The 19,939-nt window shown below is 47.9% G+C and overlaps 1 pseudogene; it reads right to left on the reverse strand.

Moving 5' to 3' along the window:
• Positions 1 to 15,765: 15,765 nt before the first annotated feature.
• Positions 15,766 to 15,971, reverse strand: LOC142257302 (U2 spliceosomal RNA; annotated as a pseudogene).
• Positions 15,972 to 19,939: the final 3,968 nt, after the last annotated feature.

The following is a 19,939-nucleotide window of genomic DNA, read 5'->3' on the forward strand; positions in this document are numbered from 1 at the left end:
CACGTATAGGATGCCACTAGGTACACTGAGTGTTTGCTAGTATAATGGCTTACTTATAATTAGTTGGAGTGTGCAACGCAGGCAGATGCGCTCTGCAAATGTCTTGGCACTAGTGGGACTATAGCAAAGTCCAATAGCCACAGATAGGATGCCACTAGGTACACTGAGTGTTTGCTAGTATAATGGCTTACTTATAATTAGTTGGAGTGTGCAACGCAGGCAGATGCGCTCTGCAAATGTCTTGGCACTAGTGGGACTATAGCAAAGTCCAATAGCCACGTATAGGATGCCACTAGGTACACTGAGTGTTTGCTAGTAAAATTGCTTAGTTTAAAAAAGTTGGAGTGTGCAATGCAGGCAGACGTGCTCTGCAAATGTCTTTGCACTAGTGGGACTATAGCAAAGTCCAAAAGCCACAGATAGGATGCCACTAGGTACACTGAGTGTTTGCTAGTATAATGGCTTACTTATAATTAGTTGGAGTGTGCAACGCAGGCAGATGCGCTCTGCAAATGTCTTGGCACTAGTGGGACTATAGCAAAGTCCAATAGCCACGTATAGGATGCCACTAGGTACACTGAGTGTTTGCTAGTATAATGGCTAAGTTAAAATTAGTTGGAGTGTGCAACGCAGGCAGATGCGCTCTGCAAATGTCTTGGCACTAGTGGGACTATAGCAAAGTCCAATAGCCACGTATAGGATGCCACTAGGTACACTGAGTGTTTGCTAGTAAAATTGCTTAGTTTAAAAAAGTTGGAGTGTGCAATGCAGGCAGACGTGCTCTGCAAATGTCTTTGCACTAGTGGGACTATAGCAAAGTCCAATAGCCACAGATAGGATGCCACTAGGTACACTGAGTGTTTGCTAGTATAATGGCTTAGTTATAATGAGTTGGAGTGTGCAGAGGACAGGAGGGTACAGTGGCAGGATTGTGGTGCTCTGGGTAGAGGAATGGAAGCCTGCCTTTCTATTCCCTCCTAATGGTGAAATGCAGGGAGGAAATCCCTGACCTTGGCTACACAGATGCTGTTGCTGTTTGCAGGACCTGTCACCTATGGCTCTCTGACCCTGCCGGTTTGAGCCCTTAAAAGGACTGCTATAAAGTGCTCTCCCTATGCTGTCTAACGCTGTGTATGCAGCGCATACAGCTGTATCGGCTATAGGACTCAGGAGGACGGAGCTGCGACAGTGATGTCTGACACCAAAGACGCAGAAGGCAGATAATGGCGTCCGTGAAGAAAATGTCCGGTTTTATAATGCAGGGACATGTGACATGCAGATCCTATCACACATGCCGTTGCTTCTCTGGCTCAAAGTCAACTTAGCTGTGTGTGTGTCTGTGATTGGCTGACATGCTGGCCCGCCCCACAAGACGCGCGCACTTAGGGAAGGAAGACAAGAAAAAAAAAAAAAAAATGGCGATCGCCATTATAGAAACAGCAGTGATCTGAAGGCGCTGTTCACGCACACTATACACTGAAATGTGATAATAGTTTGATTCACAGAGTGACTTACACTATTACAGCAGAAACCAAGCTATGATTTAGCTGTTTTTTGGCTGCTAGAACCGTTCTCGAACGTTTCTAGAACTATCGAGCTTTTGCAAAAAGCTCGAGTTCTAGTTCGATCTAGAACATGCCCCAAAATCACTCGAGCCTAGAACTGGAGAACCACGAACCACGAACCGCGCTCAACTCTATCCAGGAGCTTTGGTTCCCTGAGTTTCCAATAGCAAATGTCTAGAAAAAACTCTGTCCATTGGCACAACTCAGCAAGAAAACGAGAAGACCGAGAAGATATATTTCATTTATCTTAATGCCACCTTATTAACAGCACTAAACCCTTCTATTATGTCCCTTAGCCTTTTGAGCTTATCCTCTGGTAAGCGGAAGACCATGCCTCTGGTATCGATCTCAGTGCCTAAAAACTGTATTATAGTAGCCAATCAGAATACAAAAGGATGCATAGGAAGCGTGACTTTATTTCAATATTTTAAAACAATCCAATAAAATGAAGAAAAGTCACTCATACAAGATCCACAGAAGTTGTATAATACATACATAAATCAAAACACTATAAGGCCTGTTTCACACGTCAGTGATTCTGGTACGTTTGTGCTTTTTTTTAAACATAACAGAATCACTGAGATACGCAGATCCATTATAATGAATGGGTCTGCTCACACATCAGTGATTTTTCACTGCACGTGTCTCCGTGCGGCGTACCAGCGTGTCCGTGATTGCTGCACGGAGACATGTCCATTTTTTTCTGGCATCACTGATAGGATGTCCATAAGGTGGCAGCAGAGCATAACAGAAAAAGGTGCCTATTGTGCGCTGAAAAGACCCAATGTGATGCACCAGACATATAGAGCCCTAATGGATTCACAAATATAAGATATATCATGAATGACTACTGCATAATGAACGCTAGCATGAAAAAAGAAAGGAATCCATAAAAATAAATAATAAATGGTGCACATATGTTAGAGCCCCACCGAAGGACAAAAAAAGTCTGATGGAAATAGAGAGCATATAGGAACAATAAGAATGTGCAACAGAGAGGAAGGTGAGAATGCAGGATCAATCACTGCCTGTCAGATATTAATAATCAGGGAAATAACTCTGGAGCAGACGCACAAATTAGGGTCTTACCTGGTAAGGTAACAAATAATTAATAGTAGTTGCACTCACCTATTAAGGTTGTGCCAGTCACAACCCCTAAATGCACGTTACAAATGGCGACAGCCGCAGCCCCTAGTAGAAGAGCAATAACGTATAGGAGGAAAATCGGGTGCGTGCCGCGCTGTCACCAAAGGAAACTGATGTTAATTATTTCATCTCTTTATTCTTTTTTCCGGTCAATGTGTTTCAGAGATCACTGTCTCCTTCATCAGGGCAAAAAAAGAACAGTATGCAATCAAAGGAGGAAGAACCTCTATATATACACATATGGAGCTACGTCAGAGGACTGACTGCTGTATTTCAAATACTGCCGGGATGGTCAACTGTTACAATACCGGCCATAAAAGTTCTCAAGTGATATATTGAGAAACATTTATAAAATCACTGGGGTATAGTGTTTCAAATTTCATCAGCTTTTTGAGACAAAAATCAGAAAAAGAAGAAGAAGAAGGACAAAATGAAAAAAAGAAAAAAAAGAAGAAAAAAAAAACAAAAAGGGAGCATTGAGCTCCAGACCCTGTATTGAGTCTTAGAAGTGTAGTGACAAGTGCATCTGTCCACAACCCTGTAAGGGTGAACGGGATGACGGACAAGAAAAATTATGTTCGTGGCAAAAAATGGTGGTGTTGCTATATAAAATTGCATTAAGAATAAAGAAAGGAAAAATTTCTTTATAAAAGTAGTGAAGAAAAAAGTGGAAAAAAGGGGAGTGTAAGCCATTTTACTAATAAATAGTGATGAGCGAGCATGCTTGTTACTACTCGGTACTCGCACGAGTATCACTGTACTCGGTCTACTCGACGGGGACCGAGTAATCTCGCGATACTCGTGCTGTACTCGTGGTCTTCATCCCTGCATGTTGGCGCTCTTTTGAGAGCCAGCCCTCATGCAGGGATTGGCTGGCAGACCACTGCAATGCCACAGCCCTGTTAGTTGTGGAATTGCAGTGATTGGCCGGCCTGCACAGCGTGACCGAGCCTTTATACCGGCGGGCGCGCTGTGCTCTGCTCACAGCTATCCAGACAGTCAGTGCAGGGAGAGGGTCGCTGCTTCAGGGAAAGGTTTGCGGCCCTTTATAGCTATTTCCGTAGCAGGGCTGCAAACAGTGTGACCAAAAGTCCTTCTCAGGACTATTCTAGTTGTATACAGGCAGGCAGGGTATAGCCAGGTCGGAGTACAGTAGCAGAGTCCTTCTCAGGACTATTGTTGCTGTATACAGGCAGGGTATAGCCAGGTTGGAATACAGGCTAGTGACCAAAAGAGTCCTTGTCAGGACTATTGTAGCAGTATACAGGCAGGCAGGCAGGCAGGCAGGGTATATAGCCATTCCTAGTGGTGACCGTATACCAGCCTTCATCATATCTGGGGCTGGTGTACACAGTCTAAAACAGTCCTGATAGTGTCAGACTTCTCAGCAATTGTCGCTCCTAAAACCTGTTAGGTTCTTAGTGCGTCCGTGCTTGCATTTAAAAACCGCACGTGTGTGCCTGTCGGTGGCAGCGTACAGGTGCACTTGTGTGCGTTTTTACCAAACTATTATATAACGCACAAGTGTAGTGTATAATACACGTCAGTCAGCAGTGGCTGATAGTGTCAGAGTTCTCGTCATTAATTTTTGCTCCTAAAACCTGTGTTAGGTTCTTAGTGCGTCCGTGCTTGCATTTAAAAACCGCACGTGTGTGCCTGTCGGTGGCAGCGTACAGGTGCACTTGTGTGCGTTTTTACCAAACTATTATATAACGCACAAGTGTAGTGTATAATACACGTCAGTCAGCAGTGGCTGATAGTGTCAGAGTTCTCGTCATTAATTTTTGCTCCTAAAACCTGTGTTAGGTTCTTAGTGCGTCCGTGCTTGCATTTAAAAACCGCACGTGTGTGCCTGTCGGTGGCAGCGTACAGGTGCACTTGTGTGCGTTTTTACCAAACTATTATATAACGCACAAGTGTAGTGTATAATACACGTCAGTCAGCAGTGGCTGATAGTGTCAGAGTTCTCGTCATTAATTTTTGCTCCTAAAACCTGTGTTAGGTTCTTAGTGCGTCCGTGCTTGCATTTAAAAACCGCACGTGTGTGCCTGTCGGTGGCAGCGTACAGGTGCACTTGTGTGCGTTTTTACCAAACTATTATATAACGCACAAGTGTAGTGTATAATACACGTCAGTCAGCAGTGGCTGATAGTGTCAGAGTTCTCATCATTAATTTTTGCTCCTAAAACCTGTTAGGTTCTTAGTGCGTCCGTGCTTGCATTTAAAAACCGCACGTGTGTGCCTGTCGGTGGCAGCGTACAGGTGCACAATTTGCACAAACTTTGATATAACGCCCAAGTCTAGTGAATACACGTCAGCACAGCATTGCAAAATGCGCAAGGGCGTTGGCAAGGAACAAGGAAGTGGACGTGATGGTGGTGCAGGCAGAGGCCGAGGTCGTGGGCAAGCTCTAATTTTGCCACAACAAAGGGCCACATCTAGTCGCTCGCACGTCCTGTCCCAAATTCTTGGGGACCGCAGCAGTACACCGCTCTTGAACCAAGACCAGTGTCAACAGGTTGTTAGTTGGATAGCGGATAATGCTTCCAGTCAGATTGGCACCACCACAAACACTCTGTCTTCCACACGGTCAAGTGTCAGTAGCCGTGATACTGCACCGCACATTTCAGAACCTGATCCTCCTTCCTACCACAAGGCTGAGTACACGTCCTCGGACATTAATGATCCCACACTTGGACACTCGGAAGAGCTGTTCACGTTTCCATTCGCACATTCTGGCCTCTCGCCAGCTCATGTTGAAGTGGGTCATGAGGAGATCGTATGTACAGATGGCCAAATATTTGAGCAGCCACGTTCTCACGAAGTTGGCAACGTGTCTCAACAAGGGGTGGACGATGATGAGACACAATTGTCAGGAAGTCAGGAGGAGGAGCAGGGTGCGGAAGAGGAAGACGACGTGGTGGATGATCCAGTAACTGACCCAACCTGGCAGGAGGATATGCAGAGCGAGGACAGCAGTGCACAGGGGGAGGGAGGCGTAGCATCCCAACAGGCAGTAAGAAGCAGGGTGGTGGCTCCAGGCAGAAGTCAGGCAACCGTTCCCCGGAACAACAACACGACACAAGGTGCCTGTACAAATGTTAGGTCTTCCCGAGTCTGGCAGTTTTTTAAGTTGGATCCAGATGATTCTAAAAAGGCCATTTGCAACACCTGCCGTGCCAGCATCAGCAGGGGTACCAAAACTAGCAGCCTGACCACCACCAGCATGATCAGGCACATGTCAGCCAAGCACCCGACTTTGTGGGAAGTACAACAGAGTCGAGGAGCAGTGCTTGCTAATGTCACTGCTACGTCTTCGCTGGTTGTGCATGCGAGCCAATCCCCTGTCCATGCTGCCTGCGAACAAGCCTCCTCCGGTCCTGCACCTGCAGTTGCCTACTCAGAAATAACACCATCATCAAGCACGTCCTTGTCCCAGCGCAGCGTTCAGTTATCCATTCAGCAAACCTTTGAACGCAGGCGCAAATACACTGCCAACACCCCACATGCCACAGTTCTAAATACTAACATTTCGCGACTGCTTGCGCTGGAAATGTTGCCTTTTAGGCTGGTGGAGACAGAAGCATTCTGCGACCTGATGGCGGCAGCTGTCCCACGTTACTCGGTCCCCAGCCGCCACTATTTCTCCCGGTGTGCCGTCCCCGCGTTGCATAACCACGTGTCACAAAACATCACACGTGCCCTGAACAACGCTGTTTCACCCAAAGTCCACCTAACCACAGACACGTGGACAAGTGCTTGTGGGCAAGGCCGCTACATCTCGTTGACGGCACACTGGGTTAATATTGTGGAAGCTGGGACCCAGTCTGAGCGAGGGACGGAACACGTCCTTCCCACACCAAGGTTTGCAGGCCCTACCTCAGTCAGTGTTTCACCCACACTCTACAGCTCCGGAATGTCATGCTCTTCAGCCTCCTCCTCCTCCTGCGCATCCTCATCCACTGTACCCTCCACACCAGTCCCAAGCTGGAAGCACTGCAGCACTGCCTCGGCGAAGCGGCAACAGGCTGTGCTGAAGCTAATCTGCATAGGTGACAAACCCCACAATGCAGAAGAGCTGTGGACAGCTCTGAAACAGCAGGCAGATCACTGGCTCACACCTCTGAACCTAAAGCCAGGAAAGGTCGTGTGTGACAATGGCCGGAACCTGGTGGCGGCTTTGAGGCGAGGCCAGCTGACACATGTTCCATGCGTGGCCCATGTGCTCAACCTCGTGGTTCAGCGGTTTCTAAAGTCATACCCAGAGCTGTCTGATCTGCTGGTAAAAGTTCGCCGCCTGTCTGCACATTTTCGAAAGTCACCTACTGCTTCAGCCGGCCTTGCCGGCTTTCAGCGCAGTTTGCATCTTCCGGCTCACAGACTGGTGTGTGATGTCCCCACGCGTTGGAATTCAACTCTGCACATGTTGGTCAGGATATGTGAGCAGAAGAGGGCAGTTGTTGAGTACCTGCATCACCTAAGCCGTCGGGAAATGGGTCAAACTCCACACATAACACCTGAGGAGTGGAGATGGATGTCCGACCTATGTACCATCCTCCAAAACTTTGAGGACTCCACCAAGATGGTGAGTGGTGATGACGCCATTATTAGCGTCACCATACCGCTACTCTGCCTTCTAAAACGGTCTCTGCTCAAAACCAAACATGATGCATTGCAGGCGGAGCGCGATGAGTTGCAGCAAGAAACAGTAGTGGGTGTGGGTGATAACACACAGCCCAGCCTCGTCTCATCACAACGTGCAGTGGAGGACTATGACGAGGAGGAGGATGAAGACATGGAGCAAATCTCCGGCCAAATTGAGGATATGACATGCACACCAGTCATATCCTCGGTTCAGCGTGGCTGGCCAGAGGACAGGGTAGATGAGGAGGAGGAGGAGGAGGAGGAGGACAGCATGTTCAGTCAACGTGTTGGTCAGGCTACTGAAGTCCTGGCTGTTAAGAGTCTGGCGCACATGGCTGACTTTATGGTAAGCTGCCTGTCTCGTGACCCTCGCGTTAAGAACATCTTGGCCGACAATCATTACTGGTTGGTAACACTGTTAGACCCACGCTACAAGGAGAACTTTATGTCTCTTATTCCCGAGGCGGAGAGGTCAACCAAAATGCAGCAGTTCCGGAAGGCCATAGTCACGGAAGAAGGCAAAGCATTCCCCTCACAAAACGCTAGCGGCATAGGTCAGGAATCAGTGGACAACCAAGGCGTACAGCCGAGAGAGGCACAAGTCCAATCCGCCAGAGGTAGGGGAACAGTCTTTAAGATGTGGGACAGTTTTCTCAGCCCCTCACGTACCACAGCCCCTGAGGTGCGGGGTAGTGCCACAAGAAATCCTAAGTTTGCCCAGATGCTCAAGGAGTACCTTGCAGATCGAACAACTGTACTCCGACATTCCTCTGTGCCTTACAATTATCGGGTATCCAAGGTGGACACGTGGCATGAATTGGCTCTCTACGCCTTGGAAGTCCTGGCCTGCCCTGCCGCTAGCGTTTTGTCAGAGCGTGTTTTTAGTGCCGCAGGTGGAATCATTACAGATAAACGCACCCGCCTGTCAACTGAAAATGCTGACAGGCTGACTCTGATCAAGATGAACAAGGGTTGGATTGGGCCAGACTTCACCACACCACCAGCAAATGAGAGCGGAATTTAAAGTTTGTAACGGGAATTTGCCATGTACCTCCAGTCACCCATGGGTACACACTTCTGGACTTTGGATAATCGCTGGACTGCTCCTCCTTCTCCTCATGCGCCACCATGATGACCGTTACAAGAGTTAGGCCTTTGTTTCAGGTATACCCCCAGTGGTAAATTTTTTCGCCCATTCTTTGCAGAATGGACATTACAACGACAGGAGACCCGCTCCTTTGCAATGGGAACAATGTTTTGAGGCCCTCATGCACGTCTCTATGCAGGGACAACGTGGAGCCTCCCAATTTTTGGCTGCCCTGCCAAAGGGCTATACTATAATACACCCACTTCCTGACAATGGACACTTAATGTTTTGAGGCCCTCATGCACGTCTCTATCCAGGGACAACGTGGAGCCTCCCAATTTTTGGCTGCCCTGCCAAAGGGCTATACTACAAAAGACCCACTTCCTTCCAATGGGCACTTCAGGTTTACAGGCCCTCATGCACGTCTCTATCCAGGGACAACGTGGAGCCTCCCAATTTTTGGCTGCCCTGCCTAAGGGCTATACTATAATACACCCACTTCCTGACACTGGACACTTAATGTTTTGAGGCCCTCATGCACGTCTCTATCCAGGGACAACGTGGAGCCTCCCAATTTTTGGCTGCCCTGCCTAAGGGCTATACTACAATAGACCCACTTCCTTACAATGGGCACTTCAGGTTTACAGGCCATCATGCACGTCTGTATGCAGGGGCATTGGTGAACCTCACAATTTTGGACTGCCCTGGCAAAGGAAAATACTACAAAGACTCAGTTCCTCAAAATGGGCACATTAGACTCAGAGGCCTTTATGTACGTCTCTTCTCAGGGACATCGGAGTGCCACACAATGTTTTACGTAAAATCTTTCATGTATTGATCTCAAAAAGTAACATACATTAGCTCTATCTCACTATTGGGTATGTGCCCTTAACATTTCCGCTATGAAAAATCATTTTGGTGTCATTTTGGAAGGTTTTCTGGTGAGTCCGTAAAAATGGCGTAAAACGCGGACAAAATTATTCACAGCTGTGACTTTTGAGTGATAAATGCTTCAAGGGGTCTTCCCCATGCTGTTGCCATGTCATTTGAGCACTCTTCGGAGACTTTTGTGCCATTTTTAGGGTTTCTACATGCTGCCGGTGGTCATTTCACAAAAATACTCGGGTCTCCCATAGGATAACATTGGGCTCGGTGCTCGGGCCGAGTACACGAGTATCTTGGGAGGCTCGGCCCGAGCTTCGAGCACCCGAGCTTTTTAGTACTCGCTCATCACTACTAATAAACCTAAAAAATAAAAATAAATTGAATAAAAATCATGAATGTTGTGTTATAACAGGAAATTCGGTGTAAGAATGAATATCCGGGATGAGAGTTCAGCGAATGAGTTATAGAAATTGTTACAAAAAGGAGTGTGTACGGTTTATGCGTAAATTTTCAGAATGCGTACATGAAAATTATATGTATGTGAGAATGTCCCCCATGCTTTGTAAAAAGTTATTTATGAAAATGTAAATAAAATATATAAAAATGCCTAATTATTTATAATTTATGAGAAAGATATATATGTATGGAAGAATGTTATAAGGTGTCCAAGAACCATAAAGAAAAAGGGTGCATATATAATGTTAGAGGTCTAGAGTTCCACCAGGCTATATCACCCCTAAAGAAATAGAAAGAAGACCTTACTACCTGTGTACCCCAAAAAAAGCTATATTTCTTAGCCAGGATTATGGTGGAGATATGCACAAGTGAAATAAGAATATAAAGTAATACAATAAGATTATAAAACCAATATGTGTGCATTCATGCACCACCCGGTACGCTACCCTTGCCAAATTGCTCACTCTAGATCCCCACACGATCCATGAAGCCGTTCCCCCGGTCACACCGCCTGCTGCCGGTTCCCACTCATCCCTGGGGGAGTTAGGCGAGTGGTATCGAGAGCTACATGTCGGCACTGATGATACCCCCATACACCACAAGGAAGGGGTATACCGGGTGGTACAGGAGTATGAGCGGGTTTTTAGCAAGCACCCTCTAGATTTTGGGCAGATTAAAGGGGTTCAACAACACATCCCTACCGGTACACACTCCCCTATTAAAGAGAGATACAGGCCTATTCCCCCTGCGCACTACCAATGCGCCAAAGACATGTTGAGGAACATGAAGGAGGCAGGGGTTATTAGGGACAGCTGTAGTCCCTGGGCCGCTCCGTTGGTGCTGGTTAAGAAGAAGGATGGCACCATGCGGATGTGTGTGGATTACCGGAAGATTAACCAGATAACGCATAAGGATGCTTACCCTCTGCCCCGCATCAAAGAGTCCCTGGCCTCGCTGAGAACCGCTAACTACTTCTCCACCCTTGACCTCACCAGCGGGTACTGGCAGGTGGCCGTGGCACCGGACGACCGAGAGAAGACTGCCTATGGGACCGTTTTGCTGTACTTGGATGATGTGATTGTGTACTCACAGACGTATGAAGCCCACCTGGAGCACCTAGCCGAGGTGTTCGCGTCCCTTGCCAAGTATGGGATGAAGTTGAAGCCCTCAAAGTGTCATCTGCTGAAACCCAGAGTGCAGTACCTAGGACATGTGGTTGGTGCGGAAGGTGTCGCCCCCAACCCCGAGAAGATCACCGCCATCCAAGACTGGCCGAGACCGACCACAGTGAGGGAAGTGAGGCAGTTTCTGGGCCTGGTGGGATATTACCGTCGCTTCATTAAGGGGTACACAAAGATGGCTGCCCCCATGCAAGACCTCCTCGTAGGACAGACCAAGGGTGGTAGATCCCTAGTAGCCCCATTGGTGTGGGAAGAAAAGCATGAGGAATCCTTCCGCCAGCTGAGAACAGCCCTGACCGGAGAGGAAATCCTAGCGTACCCTGACTACAGCCGCCCATTCATCCTCTACACCGACGCCAGCAATGTGGGCTTGGGGGCTGTTCTATCCCAGGTCCAAGACAGAAGGGAAAAGGTAATAGCTTATGCTAGCCGAAAACTCCGACCGACTGAGAGGAACCCTGAGAACTACATCTCCTTCAAGCTTGAGCTCTTGGCACTGGTGTGGGCTATCACCGAGCGGTTCCGCCATTACCTGGCAGCAGCCAAGTTCACCGCGTACACAGACAATAACCTGCTGACCCATCTAGATACGGCCAAGCTGGGCGCGTTGGAGCAGCGGTGGGTGACCAGGTTAGCCAACTACGATTTCACCATCAAGTACCGGGCCGGCCGTACCAACGTCAATGCCAATGCACTCTCCCGGATGCCCCACCTGTCGGAAGAGGGGCCAGAGGATGATGACCTCGCAGAGATCGAGTTGCCTGCATTTCACCGGCCATTCACTGAGAAGGTGCACGTCTACCAACAACGGGTGAACCTGGATCCGCTGCCCCGACAGGACTGGCAGGAAGCTCAGGACCAGGCACCTGCTGTCCGCCTGGTCAAGACTCTAGTGGAACAGGGTTCTGCTGGGATAGACCCTGCTGCCCCTGCCGAAGCCCAACGTCTGTGGCAAGAACGGACCCGGCTATACCTACACCAGGGGAAGTTGTATCGCGAGCTGATTAATCCAAAGACTCACGAGAAGATCCGCCAGCTGGTGATTCCCCAGGCTAACGTGCCCACCGTCCTGCAAGCATACCATGATGGTGCAGTGCACTTCGGGTGGAAGAAGCTAGAGATGTTGTTAAGAGAGCGGTTCTATTGGAGTGGAATGCGGGAATCTGTGGAGGCCTGGTGCCGAGAATGTGGCCCTTGCGCATTGAGAAGGAAGGACGAGGCCAGCCAGAAGGCACCCCTACACCCGATCATTACACACCAACCGCTGGAGCTGGTTGCCCTTGACCATGTAAAGCTCACCCCCAGCCGAAGTGGGTACACCTACGCTCTGACCATCGTAGACCACTACTCGAGGTTCCTGGTGGTTGTCCCAGTTAAGGACTTAACCGGCCGCACCGCTGCTAAGGCTTTCCAGGCTTATTTCTGTTGACCGCATTGGTACCCGGAGAGGGTGCTTACCGACCAGGGTCCGGCCTTTGAAGCAGAGGTATTCCAGGAATTCTGCCAGTTGTACGGCTGCAAGAAAATCCGGACCACGCCTTACCACGCCCAAACCAATGGCATTTGTGAAAAGATGAACCACTTGGTCCTGGGCCTCCTCAAGACGTTACCACTGGAAGAGCGGAACCTGTGGCTGGAGAAGCTACCTGACCTGGTCGATATGTACAACAACATCCCTTCCAGCTCTACGAAATGCACTCCAGCATACCTGATGAGAGCTCGTCCCGGCCGGCTACCAGTGGATCTGGAAATGGGCTTGGAAGCTTCAGAAGCACTCCTGTCGACAGCTGAATGGGACACTCGGCGGAGGACACAGTACCGACAGGTCCAGGAGTATGTTGAAAAGAACTTGTGCCGGAGTCGGGGACAACAGGAGCAGTGCTTCAACAAGAAGGCGCCTGCCGGTTCCTTCCAACCTGGGGATGTAGTGCTGAAGCGGAAAAGAAGGGCCCACAAGCTGGATGATCAATGGGAAAAAACCCCGTATGTAGTCCAGCCCACAGGATGGGAGAATGGGAATGCCTACCAGATCAGCCGTGACCAGGGGGGGACTTTGGCCACGGTTTCCCGAGACCACCTGAAGAAGTGCCCACCAGCATTGAGAGTAGCGGATGAGGCTCCAGTTCCCAGTCCAGTGGAGAAGGAAAAAGAGGTAATCCACACCATGATGGGTGATTTTCCAGCAGACTGGCCTACACAGAACGGTGCGGTGATCCTTCCAGTGATACTGTTCCCACAACCCGTGGATGAAGAAATGATGGAAACGGTTAACCGCGAGCCAGTGCCCAGGGATGTACCTGTACCCAGCTCCCCTACGCCTCCTTCTGCCCCACATGATAGCAGGGAGGAGGAACTGACTGTTCCCTCTGCCCCACTGCCTGTCACCACTGACACCGGACCCCGAAGGTCCACTCGCCCCAACCTAGGTAGACCCCCACTTAGGTACAGGGAAACTACTCTTTAAAAGGGGGGGGCTTTATGTGTTGAGTGTACCAGTTTGAAAGTTTTAAATGATAAGTAAAGATGATCAACCAAAGAAGTTTACCTGATTGAACCGTGATTAAACCGGCCGTTGCCGGCAACTGTTGTCCCCGTAGGGACTGTGCAACCATTGCGTAAGGAACTGCTTACGGACAAGCCCGAGAACTTGCAGGGCAACCACAAACTTAGTGCAATGTAAATAAAAATGTTTGTTGGCTTGACACCGTTACCGCCTCCGGAGAGGCTGATTTGAGAGGATGGGCCTGGAGGAAAGGGATGGCCTAGGCCCGCCACTACCGTAACCGGTGGCGATCCTCCGGGGGTTCAGGGGTCCCCTTGGACGTGGGCCCCCTGAAAGAGACAGAACCCGCTCGGGCAACTTGGTGCTGGACTGGGGTCAAGGGGTGCTGCCCGCTTCTTAGGGGCAGCATCAGGGCCAGGTTGTTTGGGTGGGAGAAGAGCGGAAGCTGTACCGTTGTAAAATGTTTATGATGCTTTTACATGTTTTACCGTTTTATTCTTTTTCAGTTGTGAAAATAAAACCGGTGATGGACGGGCAGCCCGCGGACGGTCTGCATTTTACTATAGGGGAATGTGGCGCCCTGGACAAGCCAGGTCGTCACAGGTACTACACCAACACACTCTACACTCCGGCTAGGCACACCGAAGCTAAACACAAATCCTAGTTGCCTTCCTCCAGGGGCTGATGTCCACACCAGGGGGTGGGCCAGGCGGTTGATCCCACCCACCGAGGAGTTCACAGTCCTGGAGGCGGGAAAAGGAGTCAGATTAGAGATCAGTTTTGGAGTTAGAGAAGTGAAGAGGAGAGGAGACTGACCGTGTCCGGGTGTGTGGCCCGGGCACTCAGCAAGGTTGGCAGACGGTGGTGACCTTCTGCAGGAGAGGCTGATTGGAGTGAACCGTACGGACCGGGGATGGGCGGTGGCCCGCCGGTACCAGATCGGGGAGTGAAGAGAAGCCAGCACCATCCGGCAGGGCCTACGGACCCCGACCAGGCTAGGAGTCGCCGTAAAACCGGTCAAATCCGTTAGCGACAGGAACCTCCAGGGTTTCCCAGCAGTCAAGACCCGATTGAAGGCAACAGCTCACACCGTAGAGGGAAGCACAGTCACCGCCAAGGCTACAGTTCCCAGGGCCAGAGCCTGCGGGCAAAAGGGGCTCCCTCAGCATCCATCCAAGCTGGGGAGCGGGTTACCGGTGGGAAGCCCGCTAGATTTTGGGGGAATAAAAGGGGTCCAACACCACATCCCCACAGGTGCACACCCACCCATCAAAGAGAGCTATAAGCCAATACCACCTTCACATTGCCAGTGTACCAAGGACATGTTGAGCAACATGAAGGCGGCTGGGGTTATCCGTGACAGTTGTAGCCTTTGGGCAGCTCTGTTGATCCTGTTAAAAAAGAAGGACGGCACCACTCCCCGTATTGAGGAATCGCTAGCTGCATTGAGAACTGCAAATTATTTTTCTACCCTTGATCTCACTAGTCACTATTGGCAAGTGTCCGTTGCTGAGGCAGACCGGGAGAAGACCGCCTTCGCCACCCCTATGGGTCTCTGCGAGTTCAAAAGCATGCCCTTCGAGCTGTGCAATGCGCCAGGAACCTTCCAGAGGCTGATGGAATGCTGCTTGGGACAAGATTTTAGGGTGTATAAAAAGGGAGATTAGATCCCGTGATCCCAACGTATTGTTACACCTCTATAAATCACTTGTAAGGCTACATCTGGAATATGGGAACCAGTTTTGGGCTCCACATTTTAATAAGGACATTCAGAAGTTAGAGTCAGTTCAAAGGTGGGCAACTAGACTACTACAAGGAATGGAAGGCCTCCCATATGATGACAAGTTGAAAAAGTTATTAAGTGATTATTGGCTGCAATGGGGCTTTCTGGCTGGTGCCAGCCTCTCTTCTTAGCACACAGGAACCACAATCCCTACACCATGCTTCAATGGATTCTCTCATCCCAGCCCAGTAAAACTACATATTTTACACAGTCATAAGCAGCCAAAAGGGATCTATTCTATTCAATTGCAAATGATCTAGATAAGACTGAGAATAAGATACTGCACGGGACATAGCAGAGTTGGTCAAGTTGAGTGGAGATGAGTTTGCTATTTGGCACAGCTTTTTGCATCAATAAAGCAAGTAAAAGGTGTGAAAGATAAAAAAAAGGGTGAAAGTGTGAAAAGTGAATTGGCCAAATTGAGGTGCATATAAAGTTTTTGCTTTCTTTCAATTCACTAATGGGGCTCATTTGAATCAGGTGAATTGAGTTCTGCTTTTGGAAACTGGGTTAAGAAGGGGTGCACCGGTCCTGGAGGTACTGCAATACCAGGTCAATGCGTGCAGTGGACAGAGCAAGATTTTTTCCATCTCCTTGTTCTAAAAATCCATTTAATATATGGTCCCCAGAGAGGGGACGTATCAGATATTAAACTGATAAGAACAGATTTAATTTTTTTTTTTTCTGTTTATCAGTAGGACTTCAAAATAACAAAGGTGATCGCCTCCCGTTGCCTGGGAACCGTCCAGGCACAAGAGGGCTATGTGTCACCAGAAGGCGCACACACTTCCTCAAGGCCGGCAGACGTGCAATCCCAGGCACCTTCCAGTACCGACCAAGGTAGCGTCCTCCGAAACTACACTTGATCTTAGCCAAAAGGCCGAGAAGCTATAACCCGAATTGGTTACGGCCTTGAGTGGCACCCTGGCCTATACCGGACACATCTTAGGGAGAGGGAGACAAACCCACGCCTACAGAAGACATTTTGTCACCCAAGCCAACCCTTGAAAAGGCTGTTTTGCAGAGCAAAAACAAGAAGAATGGTGCTTTTTGCAGCCGCCGCCCACTGCAATGAATCTGAATAACTCCTCCTTTTGGACACAAGCACCTCCCCTCCCCCTTGCAGTCTTTCCAATTCATGATACAAAAAGACGGACGGACAGGACAGGACAGGACAGGCTGCCTGACTTTCCGTCACTGCCACCCTTTGCCATCCTTGCCCGTAGAAAGCCCTTTCATCATCCCCAAACCCTAATCTTTTCCCTTCCCTTCCCAGATGCGTCTCACTCCCTTTCATTAGGAAGTGAGCGCAGCCTTTTCTCCGTTCTGCACATGCGCGACGTTAAACACAAATGCGCAGGCGTGCGTTCCATTACCCTCACTGCATTCCACTCCCATACAGGAAGTGGGCGCAGCTATTACTACGGTCGCACATAAAAGAACCCACGGCCACCACTGCACATAGCTGACTCCACCACAGGACACCCACTTCTACACCAACGCAGGTAAGACAGGATCGGCACCTCTATGCTCCCGTTACAATCAGGCTCAGTCACCATGTGATAACGCTCTCAACTCTTTAGTTGCAGGCTCCCCTTGCTTCACCTCCACTGGCTGTGCTGCCATTTCCTCTCCCACCTGGAAGGTATACTTTATTCCACTATTTTCCTGTTTCTCTCTTCCCCCTTTTCCCATAACCTACTTTTATCTGCATTTGTGGGGTATCTATATGCTATTTACATCATAGTTTTATTCATTAATATGGAAGGGAAGAGTGCCCATGAGAGTGTTGAACTGCGGAGAGCAAGAGATTAAGCTGCTCCGATTTGCCACCATTGATAAGCTGTTCTCAGTAGATACACATGCTATCCAAACAGCAGCATCCACCATTGCTTCAGCCCACCCATTCAGTGACAGCTCACCAAGTCAGCCAGAGGAGTGGTGTAAGGAATTACACGTAGGCACTGACTCCACACCTTCACATCACAAGAAGGGGGTCTACAGGCTAGTGCAAGAATACGAGCAAGTCTTCAGCAAACATCCGCTAGACTTTTGAAGAATAAAAGGGGTCAAACACTACATCCCCACAAGTGCACACCCACCCATCAAAGAGAGATATAAGCCAAAACTACCTGCACATTACCAGTGTACCAAGGACATGTTGAGCAACATGAAGGAGGCTGGGGTTATCCGTGACAGTTGTAGCCTCTGGGCAGCTCCGTTGGTCCTGTTAAAGAAGAAGGACAGCACCACTCCCCTGTATTGAGGAATAGCTAGCTGCATTGAGAACTGCAAATTATTTTTCTACCCTTGATCTCACTAGTCGCTATTGGCAAGTGTCCGTTGCTGAGGCAGACCGGGAGAAGACCGCCTTTGCCACCCCGATGGGTCTCTGCGAGTTCAAAAGCATGCCCTTCGAGCTGTGCAATTTGCCAGGAACCTTCCAGAGGCTGATGGAATGCTGCTTGGGACACCGAAACTTTGAAACGGTACTGCTATACCTTTATGATGTTATTGTTTATTCTAAAGCAAACAAGATTTTAGGGTGTATAAAAAGGGAGATTAGATCCGGTGATCCCAACGTATTGTTACCCCTCTATAAATCACTTGTAAGGCCACATCTGGAATATGGGGTAAAGTCCTGAGCAGGTTGATAACCATTGGTTTGAGCATGGTAGGGTGTAGTGCGCATCTTCCTGCATCGGTAAAAGCTGCAGAAGTCCTTGAAGATTTCCGCTTCAAAGGCTGTGCCTTGATCTGTGAGGACTCTCTCTGAGTAGCCATGAGGTCTGCATAAGTGTGCTTGGAAGACCTTCGCTGCAGTATGGGCCATTAGATCTTTGACTTGTACCACAACCATAAATCTCGAGTAGTTGTCTACCATCGTAAGTGCATACGTGAGCTCGCCTCGATATTCTGCAACAAAACTCCCTTTTTCGATTTCAGTTTCAGCAAACACTCCTCTTCCTGTAGAAAATATTTATCATTACCTAAGACAGTCATTCTAATGCATGACAATATTAAGGCAATTTAGTTAAAACTTGTTTTAACTCACCTTTAAGGGGATTGATGTATTTCATGGTCAATCCAGGTTTGTCAGTGATGGCACTGACATAATGTATGGCGTCTTTTTCGGGCGTTATCCTTTGCCTTTTCATTGTGAAAATCCAGTTGCCTATATCAAAGCAAATTCTACTACTTGTAAAGTATTCAAACGCACAAAAATCTGTTATAGATATACAGATTTTCAGAAAAGCTCAAGAGAGTCAGAAATAAAAAATACTTTTTCTTTATTTAGATATTTTCACTATTAAAATTACATATATACAAAACTCCACTGTATAGTACCCATGGACTGGTCAAAACAGGTCAGAAAAATCATAAGCCCGCATTAACAAATGGATTAAGAATTCATAATGCCCTATACTTGAAATAAACATATATAAGGCTCTAATGAAAATTCAAACTTCTTTTTTCCAAATGCAGGGTTATTCAGTAAACAGTAGACATAGTTACATCATGTGGTAAGTGATACTAAAGTGCACATACCATTATAACATTATCCTATACTACTCTGGGATTCACAATCTATTTAATACACTCCCAAGTTATTGTGGATAGGAACCGGGTTGTAATACTATTGGGGTTGCACCATAATATGCCACCCAGCTTTCAATGAGAGCAGTAAACCCACTGAACCACCACAGAGATAACTAATGTCCGTTACCTGTTAGGGAGACCTGAATTCCACGTCCTGCGACCCCAACACGTGTTGGGGTCGCAGGACGTGGAATTCAGGTCTCCCTAACAGGTAACGGACATTAGTTATCTCTGTGGTGGTTCAGTGGGTTTACTGCTCTCATTGAAAGCTGGGTGGCATATTATGGTGCAACCCCAATAGTATTACAACCCGGTTCCTATCCACAATAACTTGGGAGTGTATTAAATAGATTGTGAATCCCAGAGTAGTATAGGATAATGTTATAATGGTATGTGCACTTTAGTATCACTTACCACATGATGTAACTATGTCTACTGTTTACTGAATAACCCTGCATTTGGAAAAAAGAAGTTTGAATTTTCATTAGAGCCTTATATATGTTTATTTCAAGTATAGGGCATTATGAATTCTTAATCCATTTGTTAATGCGGGCTTATGATTTTTCTGACCTGTTTTGACCAGTCCATGGGTACTATACAGTGGAGTTTTGTATATATGTAATTTTAATAGTGAAAATATCTAAATAAAGAAAAAGTATTTTTTATTTCTGACTCTCTTGAGCTTTTCTGAAAATCTGTATATCTATAACAGATTTTTGTGCGTTTGAATTTGTAATTGAAGCTTTACCACAGTGGTGGTGGGAGTATGTTACAAGAGGCAAAATTGTGAGTTACTTGTAAAGTATGCAGAAAATGAAATGTAGAACATATAACATCAACTGCTTAGGAACGCATCATAGGTTAGTACTTAAAAGGATATTGTCATGTTCTAGTCATAATGCAAGCTGGACATTTTTCATGTTACCCTGTAATCGCCGGCCTGTTCTAATGCTCACAAGCCAAGATATAGGCTCAGCTGCTAAGGCTTCCCTCTGCCTTCTGAATGAAACTTGAATATGTCTGGGTCACTGTGTATATAGCAGGTGCTCAGAAAAAATAAGAGTCAATTCAATAGAAATAGCTCTGGCA

This window comes from Anomaloglossus baeobatrachus, chromosome 11 (genome assembly GCF_048569485.1).
Source record: "Anomaloglossus baeobatrachus isolate aAnoBae1 chromosome 11, aAnoBae1.hap1, whole genome shotgun sequence".
NCBI lineage: Eukaryota > Metazoa > Chordata > Amphibia > Anura > Aromobatidae > Anomaloglossus > Anomaloglossus baeobatrachus.